The following is a 10,266-nucleotide window of genomic DNA, read 5'->3' on the forward strand; positions in this document are numbered from 1 at the left end:
CATAATGACACCTTGGCAGTAACTCTGAGTGATTTGCTTATTCCCGGGGGACTTGATGATCATGGATTTTTCCAAAGGAAGCATCGAAAAATCATGTTGCAAAACAAAACTCTTTGAAATGAACGAGTGAGAAGCTCCAGAATCAAACAAAACCGTGGAAGGTATTGTGTTGACAGGGAACGTACCGAGTACGATATCCGGGGCATTCTGTGCTTCCTCCTTGGTCACATGGTTCAAGTGACCCTTCTTGTGATTGTTATTGGGGTTGAAGTTGTTACGCTTGGAAGCTGGATTATTTCCACCGTTGTTCGGCTTGAGGGACGAGTTCCTTGGTTTTGGGCACTGTTTGGCATAGTGCCCTTCCTCTCCACAAGCATAGCAAGTACCACCTGGGCGATACGTAAAGTCCTTGTCCCTTGCATGAAAATGTTTGGTTGGGCTTGGAACATTGATCGAGGATTTGTTCGCTCCATTTTTCTGAAAATCAGTCTTGTTCCGGTTGTTGCGAGCATGAGTAGTCTTGTCCTTTTGCGCTTGCGAAAATCCTCCAAGCAGCGGCGCTCATTTTCCAATGTAATAGCCTTGTCCACAAGTGTTTTGAAATTTGGAAAGGTGTGTACGACCAGCTGGCATTGAAGTGCTGGTGCCAGACCGTCCAAAAATTTCTCCATCTTTTTATTTTCAGTCATATGCTCTTCGTTGGCATAACGAGATAATTGAGTAAACTGACTATTGTACTCAGTCACTGTCATGCTTCTCTGCTTGAGGTCATCAAACTCCCTTTTCTTGATCTTCATAATGCTTCTGGGAATGTGCGCCCCACGAAAACCTTCTTTAAATTCTTCCTAGGTGATGTTATTTTCATTGGGGTGCATGTGTAGAAAATTTTCCCATCATGATGCAGCTGCTCCAGTGAGGTAGTGAGGTGCATAAAGTACCTTCTCATGGTCCGAACATTGTGCAATAATTAATTTCCTTTCAATATCTCGAAGCCAATCATCGGCCTCAAGCGGTCTATCAGTGTGAGCGAACGTTGGGGGACGTGTCTTTTGTAGTTCAGACAATTTGGAATGCTGCTGGTATGGTTCACGGTGATTTCCCATATTGATAACATGGTTCATCATTTCTTGATGCTGCTGCTGGCTTTGCTCATAAAGGCGGCATACTTGAGAAAATGCTGCATCACTGCCTTGCTGACTTGAGTGCCCCTGTGTGAAGTTGTTGCTTGTCTGGGTACCATAATTTTCTTCCGGCGGACTTGGCATGGAACGAGTCCAGGGACGAGGCATTTTCCACTCTGGGGTATTTTTGCAAAACTCATGAGAAAAACCGAGCGGCAAAATGAATAATTTTGCAAAGGCGGAATTTTTAAAGACTCCAAGATTTTTCAAGAAAAACACTTGATTGCGCATGGAGAAGGACTGCTCAGTACATATCTTACACGCGGGTCGTAATTATACAATACATCACGCAGGATGTGCGTACACATTCCTGACATGTTATTTAGGCTAGTGCACTTCTCCGAGTTCCTACATGATGCGCACACAAACTACTTCTCACCAAACCTATGTACATATAAACATATCTTACAAGCTGGCACATCGCACGGCTGCTAAGCGCACTCAGTAGGAGATGGTGAAAACTTCCCTCGACCTGCCGAGGGTAAGACCCAGTGGTGCAGGAGACTCAACCTCCTCCTCACTAATAGGCTCCAGGCGCAAAGTACTGCGTTGAGGAGTTGGTGCGGGTGCGGCATGTGGTGCAGCTCTGATTGGAGTAGGAGCAATGACTTGGTCAAACTCGTCAGTGGTAGGCAGGCGGCGAGCGGTGGCTAAAATGGCAGGTGCATACGATGCTGAGGACGAGATGTAAGTCAGTGGTGGTGCCATGTGGAGAAGCTCCCTCCTGTTAGCGGAACAGCCCTGAACTGAGTCCATACGGGCAGCCACAAGGTCGTCCACGAGGTTGTCAAAAGCTGCCTCAAGAGCTTTGAGATATTCAACAAGCATCTCAATAGCCTCATCTCTCTCTCCCCTAGGGCAAGCGAATGCATAGTGACAAGTATATGGCACATGGCATGGGAGGTAGCGGTAGCGACGAGTCTTCATCGTAGGAAGAGCATCCCGAAGACGAGCTATCGCCTCACGGGCAGCCATCTGCATGGCATGCCTCTCCGTAGGCATGGCCCTTCCCACAAAACGGAAGTGGCGAGACGCAGAACGTCCTCCCTTGAATTGCACCGCGGCCTGGTGCATAGACACGCTGTCGCTGATCTTGTGCTGGTAGAGTGTGAACTCTGGACGAGTCGATGGCCCGATCGCGAGCTTGGTGATGGACACGAGAAGCTTGATAAACCCCTCAGGTACATTGGCGAACACCTGTGATTCGCAGTCGCTGCCAGCCATCTACAAAGGTAGACAAAAAATTCCGAATAGTCAAATCATAAATTTATGATGACTAACAGAAAATTGCTACATTTGCAAAATGTTAAAAAAGCACTAAAGACGCTAATAACCGATTAGCGAACGCACCTACTGGCTTCCTACAGTCAGCCTGGCTCTGATACCAAGGTTGTCAGGACCGGTTTTCCAATAAAACATTTATTGAGAAACCGACCCTTTTATCGGACCAGCATAGAAGAATCCTTCTTACAGTTGACAAATCCTTGATACAGAAATCCAGAAGTACTAAATATTATACAGGGTTGAGCTGAGGCTGCTCAACAATTTATTACAAGCACGCCGATATAATGCATAAAGGCGGATATGACACAAAGGGGTATGGTGGCATAACTACTGACTCGTAATAAAAGTGGTGGTGGATATGTCACAGTGAAGTGGGTGACATGACTCCTAAATCTTACAACTCATCGAGCGCCGGAGTGGGGCTCGATGACTTTTATTCTGGGTAGCGGAAGCGTATATAATACAATTGACCAATTCCAGGATCGCTCGGGACTGACTGGGACTCCTCTAGACGTCGGACTCGCTATCGAACTCTTCATCCATAAGATCGCCCTCGTCAACATCTGGCCAAATCAACAAGCCAGGTGAGTACTTGGAAAGTACTCGCAAGACAGTTTGCACATAAGATATAACAAATGCAAACATGATGCACATGAGCAGATTAGAAATGCGCACTCAGATAATAAAATTGCACTGCATGATAAATAAAAAGGAAGTCAGGCGGTAGTCCTCCCGAAATCCCAATAAAATAACTGAAGATCGATCGGGTGTCTGACGCGATGCCTCGAATGGTAAAAATAAATTAACAATGCCGCAGTCGGGCGTCAGGGCGACACCACATAAAGGGCTCATATTGGAATATAAACGACAGTGCGTGCCACAGTCGGACATCTAAGCGACATCACATAAAGGGCTTATACGAAAAGTAAATAGCCAGAGTGCCACAGTCGGACGTCTGAGCGACATCACATAAAGGGCTTATATCAAAAGTAAATAACAAGAGTGCCACAGTCAGACGTCTGGGCGACATCACATAAAGGGCTTATATCAAAAGTAAATAGCAAGAGTGCCACAGTCGGCCGTCTGAGCGACATCACATAAAGGGCTTATATCAAAAGTAAATAACAAGAGTGCCACAGTCGGACGTCTGAGCGACATCACATAAAGGGCTTATATCAAAGGTAAATAGCAAGAGTGCCACAGTCGGACGTCTGAGCGACATCACATAAAGGGCTTATATCAAAAGTAAATAACAAGAGTGCCACAGTCGGACGTCTGAGCGACATCACATAAAGGGCTTATATCAAAGGTAAATAGCAAGAGTGCCACAGTCGGACGTCTGAGCGACATCACATAAAGGGCTTATATTTCACTATTGGAATTCAACTAGCTCATGAATTTAAACCATCTCAAGGAAATACTCATGTACGTAATAGTAAACTGGTTAGTCCATCCACAGGAATAACATTCAACCTGGTTTACTACTCATGTTTGTTCACTGGGGATTTTCACTGAGACTGACACAGAGACTGACGCTGAAACGGACGTTGAGACTGATACTGATACTGATGTGGATGTGTTGACCAAGATCCTTGACCATGGACACGGTTACTCGGAGGGGTTTTGACTCTGTAGAGTTTGTACTTTTTAACCACAGCCAACGGATTTCAGTAGTCACAAAGGACTAGTTCCGTTTACGGTATTTTAGGAGAAACAACATCTGACCAGTACACACCCATTCCACATTCCGCTCCCAGGAATCACCCTAGGCAACGTTCAAGAAAAACCTTAAGACGGGGAGGCTACAACCGCGCGTAGCATGGGATCAAATTTATATCGCGCGCTCTAAGGGGTGCCCCCCTCTCGGTCCCAACCGGAAACACCCATGCCCCCTGACCGGATGACGGGCTTTAATCCAGGGCCATGGAACCCTCATCCCGGCCCCTCTATTTTGTGTGTACAAGGAAAGAGGTTTGCAACTTACTAAACCGTATTCTTTGCAGAAAACATGTGGCAGCACGAAAAGGGGACGGACGGTAACGTGGCTTGATCCACGTTAACTCTGGAGTTTAACAATTGACATAAGTCTGGCATGCTTCAACAATACCATCTTACCACCTTTCATGTCACCACATGATCATGTTATCTCCCATCAAAAGACCACATCAAGTTTCGAAGCATACTGGTAGTTGCCTTGCATGTAATATAACATTTACTGATGCTCATATAAACATGCCATGAACTAACTATTCAAGCAAACATGCAAAACACTCATCATATCAAAGGTTCAAACATGCTTGCCTGGTTCAGAGTAGTCGGAGTCTAGCTCGGCGAAGTTCGCGGCTCCGTCACCTCCTCCGGTATCTACGGTATAAAGAGAACGCGTACTAACGTAAATACCAAGTGTGCATAAAAGTTGTTCGAAATATTTTTCAAATAAATATGATAAAAAACTAGACAGAAAAATAAAGCTGACAGAAAAAGAATCAACTAAAAATCATCTTTTGTTTAAAAGATATAAAGGTTTTAGCCCAGGGACTAATCTGTGATGAAACAGAAAAGACCCAGGGGCTAGTTTGAAAAAGCAGAAAACGTTTCAAATAGAAGAAGAGAGGCTGACGAGGGGGTCCCACCCGTCAGGTTTGAAAACTGAAATAGAGTACGCCGGCGCCGAGGATCGCGGTGGTCGCCGGCGACAATCGACAGTGATCCAGAGGAGGGCACGGGTATGGGTGTACTCACGGGGCAATTCCGCGTCGGTGGGTGGTGGACTTGGTCGTCGGCGAGCACCACATCGACGGCGGCCTTCACTCCGGCGGACGGCAGTTCGGGCGAGGATGGTTCTCTCCGAAGGGAGCTGCAACCTTCAAATTGGGGCGCGGGTTAGAGGAGTGGGTGCACTAGGGGGCTACTGGCATGGTTTGAGAGGCGGGGGTGCACGCACTTGAGCAAATCTTGCCGGATCCCGAAGCGAATCGGGGCGGCCGGAGTTGGGGAAGAAGGCCTCCCCGAGGTCTCCCCAGTGGCTGGGCGTGGCTCTGGTGAGGTGGAGTGATGGTGCCTTGTCGAGATCGAGCTTGGGGCTTCCTTTTATAGCCAATCCGAGGCGGTTGCCGCGACCGTGATTTCTCCAGTGATGATTATGGCGAGGCAGTGGTCGGACGAGAGGTTTAGGGGGCTGGGCAGCAGCGGATTGGTTCACTGACTCCGTTTCACAGTTAATCTCGGTCGGACTTGGGCGATACTCCATCCCTCGACAGAACGGCCTCACGGGCTCGTCGGCGACAGTGGGCGCGCTCTGCGCCACTCAGGCCACGGCGACGGTGCTGCAGCGCGTCCAGAGAAGAGGACAGCCACGCGGAGGCTCCTGGTGGTGTGGGCGGTGCTGGACGGGGCCGTTCCCTGCTGAGCTTCTCTGACGGCCGCAGCGGACGTGGCTGTCACCGCTCACGGGGGCGGTGTTCCTCCTGCCAGCTCACCGCCAACGCTCGCGCCCATCTAGACGACCGTGCGGCGCGATGGATAAGAAGAAGGAGCAGTGAGCAAGAGGCCAGCGCGAGCACTGGCGAGATGGACGCCGCGGTTCTGAAGAAAACGACACCGATGACTGAAAATGAACACTGAACTCTGAATCTGCACAGAAATAGTGCATGCCAACTGTTCGATGAAATGATTCTGGCATGTGGAAAATTTTCCTTGAGCTGATCTTTGGTGGAGAGGTCTCTTGTTGCATCTGGAGGCCTCATGATTTTTCTCAGAATTTTTGGAGAAGAAAAATAATGAATTTCACCAAAAATGGCAAATCTGATCCAAACTTGCAGTAAGCAAATTTTGAAAATTTTGAACTGTGGACCAGTGGATCTTCATGGATCTTGGTTGAGGGTTCTAAGGACTAGCCAAGGAAACTTGTTTGGAATCAAAACTCAAAGGAATTCTAGTGGTTCCTTTGTAAATCACTAAGGGCCAAAATAAAAGACAGAAAAGATTTTTGATCATAAAATAAATAGGAATAAAATTTGAAAGAGTTTGAGACTTGCTGGAATAGGATGCTTGGCTTGACCCAAAGTGGAGGGAGGGGTTTAGGAAGAAATTTTTCAACCTAGGTCATGGCAAGAAAAGAAATTTGAATGAGGAAGAATCAATCCATAAGTCATAGGGTTATTTCTAAAAGAAAGGATTTCAAAAACTTTCCTCAAAGAAAATATTTGTGTTGAGTCAACACAAGATGTAAAACCCTCAAGACCACAAATCAATATTGAGAAGGACGCTTTTAAAGAAAATATTTGTCATAAGGAAAAATTGAGAAGGAGAGTCCCTCTTTTAGAAAAATTCAAATAACCTCCTTTAAATCAAATAAAGAAAAACCAAATAAATTTTTTTGGAGTGTTACAATCAACCCACTCATCCAATGTACCCTCAACCAGTCATGCCAAGGGTAGAAGTCCAGCCCAATTTAACCTACAAAATAAAGAGATTGTTAGCGGCTATGAAAAGTATGACAAACCTGTGGGGCTTTGCCTCACAGTAAATATTCAAAAAAAGAAAATTATGACAAACATAGTAAGCCATTATATGGATTCCATTATATGCACACATACCTATCAACCCATGATTCGTGTATCATCCAGTTAGTCTTTGGGGTACGAGTGACCAACACGTCTAAGTTGTTGCCCGCTTCCTTAAGAGCGCCCCGGTGCTTTCTATCGATGTTACCATTAAGCAATGGATACAAAGACATATCTACAAATCAAACAACAAATATCAGGTGCAAATAAAACATAGTTCAAACATATTACAAATTAAAACATAGTACGGCATATTACAAATTAAACAGAGTCCTCACATATTACAAATTAAAACATAGTCCTGACATATTACAAATTAAAACTTAGTCCTGACATATTACGAATTAAAACATAGTCCTGACATATTACAAATTAAAACATAGTCCTGACATATTACATATTAAAACAAAGTCCTGACATATTACATATTGAAACACAATGCGACACATTATATAGCTTGTGAGTTATTTCTTCCTCGTCCGCCCCTTCGGCCTCGACTGCCACGACCACGTCCGCCTCTTGCTCCTGTTGTCGCAGCCCTCGATGTGGAAGCACTCGTCGATGTGGAAGCCCCATCTTTGTTCAGGTCGGGACAATATTTCATCCTATGCCCATAAGTCGCGCATAACAAACATTCTCTGGTTGCTCCACCAGCTTCAGATTGGTCCATATCGTTTCGGATGCAACGGGCCTTTCGTCTGCCCCTACTTGTTCGCTGAAGGTCTGGATGCGGGATGTATACTCTCTCACCGTCGTTTACCTTGTTGAAATTGCCGACGACTCTAAACCCTGTCATCTCACCTGTCCATGTGTTGAACACTGCCTCTTTTAAATAGTATGGGGACACGAAGGAGATAGCATCCAACTCAATTTGGCCACAGGCAGCCAACACATGAGAGCAAGGTAGGTGCAACAACTTCGGTTTGTTGCAGGTACACTCACATGTTGGATAAAATTCCATTCCAATTTTTAACTCGTGTGTCTTCACCTCATGTCCAGAACCAAAACCATCGGTCAGAAGCTGAACCTCATACCTCCTTTCTTCATTCCCTATGAGTCTGACAGTGTGCTTCTTTGCTTTCTCTATCTTCTTTTCCATGGATTCCATGACACGGATACAATAAGGTGTGTTGTGATTATCTTCAATATGCTTCTTTGCTAACCCATGCCTTTCTCTGAAATATCTCAAAGTGCAATGGAATACAGCCTCCACAATAGCTGTGAGTGGCAATGCTCTATTCCCTCTCAGCGCAAAGTTATACACCTCTGCAAGATTGGTTGTTATGTGGCCATACCTAGCTCCATGTGTGTCATGCAGCAAAGACCAATTCATTGGAGGCTCTTTCTCTATCCACTCAGAAAAATTCTTTATTGCCCTTCCCTTCTTTCTCATAGTATTAGGAGGGTCAATTGCTGGCAAGTCACAAAGACCTACTGGCTCCTCTAGCTCCGCGATGAGTGCTACTAATTTAACCTGATCTTCTTCCATTTTCTTCCTCGCACGGACTTGCTTCTTAGTAAACTCATCTAGTTTTTACCAAATAAATCCATATTTGCGCTGCTGGCTCTGCTTGCATAATTTTTTGAACAAGTTCATCAACCGCTTGTTCTTGAACTATGAGAAAAAATTAGCCCCAAGATGGCGCATGCACCACCGGCTCTGCAAGCCCCTCCAAGGTGTTGGTTCGTCAACTATTGGATTACGTAGTGTCTTCACGGCCTTCAATATACCAGCATGTCTGTCATGAATGACACACACGTTTGGTCGGTCCTTCATGATGGCAATTTTCACTTGGCAGAAGAACCATACCTAGCTGGGAAAGTTCTCACCCTCCACAAATGCCATGGCAAGTGGGATGATTTTATTGTTCCCGTCCACACCAATAGTAGTCAGGATTTGCCCTCTATACTGACCGGTCAAGAATGTACCATCCACAAACATAACAGGAGGACAATGCCGGAAAGCTTCGATGCACATAGCAAAAGAGAAGAACACTCGTTTCAACACCTTGAAATCTGGTATACTCAACAACCTCATGTGTTGTACGTTCACATAAGTGCCGGGATTCCTCTCCTTCAGTATGCCAAGGAGACGGACAACATTATCATATGAGTCAAAGAACGTCCCAAACCTTTCCTCCATTGCCTTCTGCTTAGCCCTCCAAGCCTTCCCATAAGGAATGACATAATTCCATCTGACCTTCACTGCTATCTGGATGAGTTTTGCTTCCATATCTTTCTTCTCTACTATCTCAGTATACATGAGTTGCGCAATGAGACTTGAAGTCAGGTTTGGATGCTTCACCAGCAGGTTCTTCCTCACATAATTATGTGGGACGACAATGGTGACAACCCAATGGATGTCATACTTTGGCACGTGCCCGTGCACCTTCCCTGGACAACCCGTTTCAACACATTTCACCGTATAGTTTGTTGGACTTGATATGTGTGTCCGGAAAACCCTCTGCGTAGACATAGCCCACTTTATCACCACATACTTCAATTTTTTCTTTGTATCAAACATAGCCCCTATCTGTACTTGGTTCAGATTATACTGCCATGGAGTCTCATGGCCATCGTTGACTGTAAGGCTGGTGGATATGTCCTGCTCCCATGCAGAAGGAATCGGTACCTCCACTTCATCCACGGAATTTTCAGAATCCAGTTCCTCCACCAATCCATCCTCGTCCTCTTCCTCCATCACCCTCTGCATTTCATCCCCTTCCTCATCCCCATCAGCAAAACCAGAACCAGCTAATATTATCGACTGGCTACTCTGCCCAGTATCAGGACCACAAACATTGTGTGGCACGTAGTCCGACTCTTTCTCGGGTTGGCTAGCATCCACATCTTCTGGTTGTGACCCGGATAAAACAATCTCGTTAGCCACTTCGCTGCCTTGGCCGGGTTCATACCCCCTATGGAGTTGTACGGCACAGGTTGCACAAGTGCATATGGGTGGATTCTTCGGTCTCGGCAGCGTCTTAACAGGGCAACCAATGCTGGCTCCTATCTATCGGCATCAACTCCCACTTGACATTTTTACAAGATTTGGTCCACAATGATTGAATACTGACAGAACATACTTTAGGATCCAGCCTGAAACTAGTTGTCAACCAATACTTCAACTGTCTAATGTCCAGTCTGTCCGGGTCTGCTAGTGTCATGATGCCATTTTTAAACTCGCTAAGATCAACCCCCAACTCATTATATCGAACATTACCAGCGCCGTAGTA

This window comes from Aegilops tauschii, chromosome 4 (genome assembly GCF_002575655.3).
Source record: "Aegilops tauschii subsp. strangulata cultivar AL8/78 chromosome 4, Aet v6.0, whole genome shotgun sequence".
NCBI lineage: Eukaryota > Viridiplantae > Streptophyta > Magnoliopsida > Poales > Poaceae > Aegilops > Aegilops tauschii.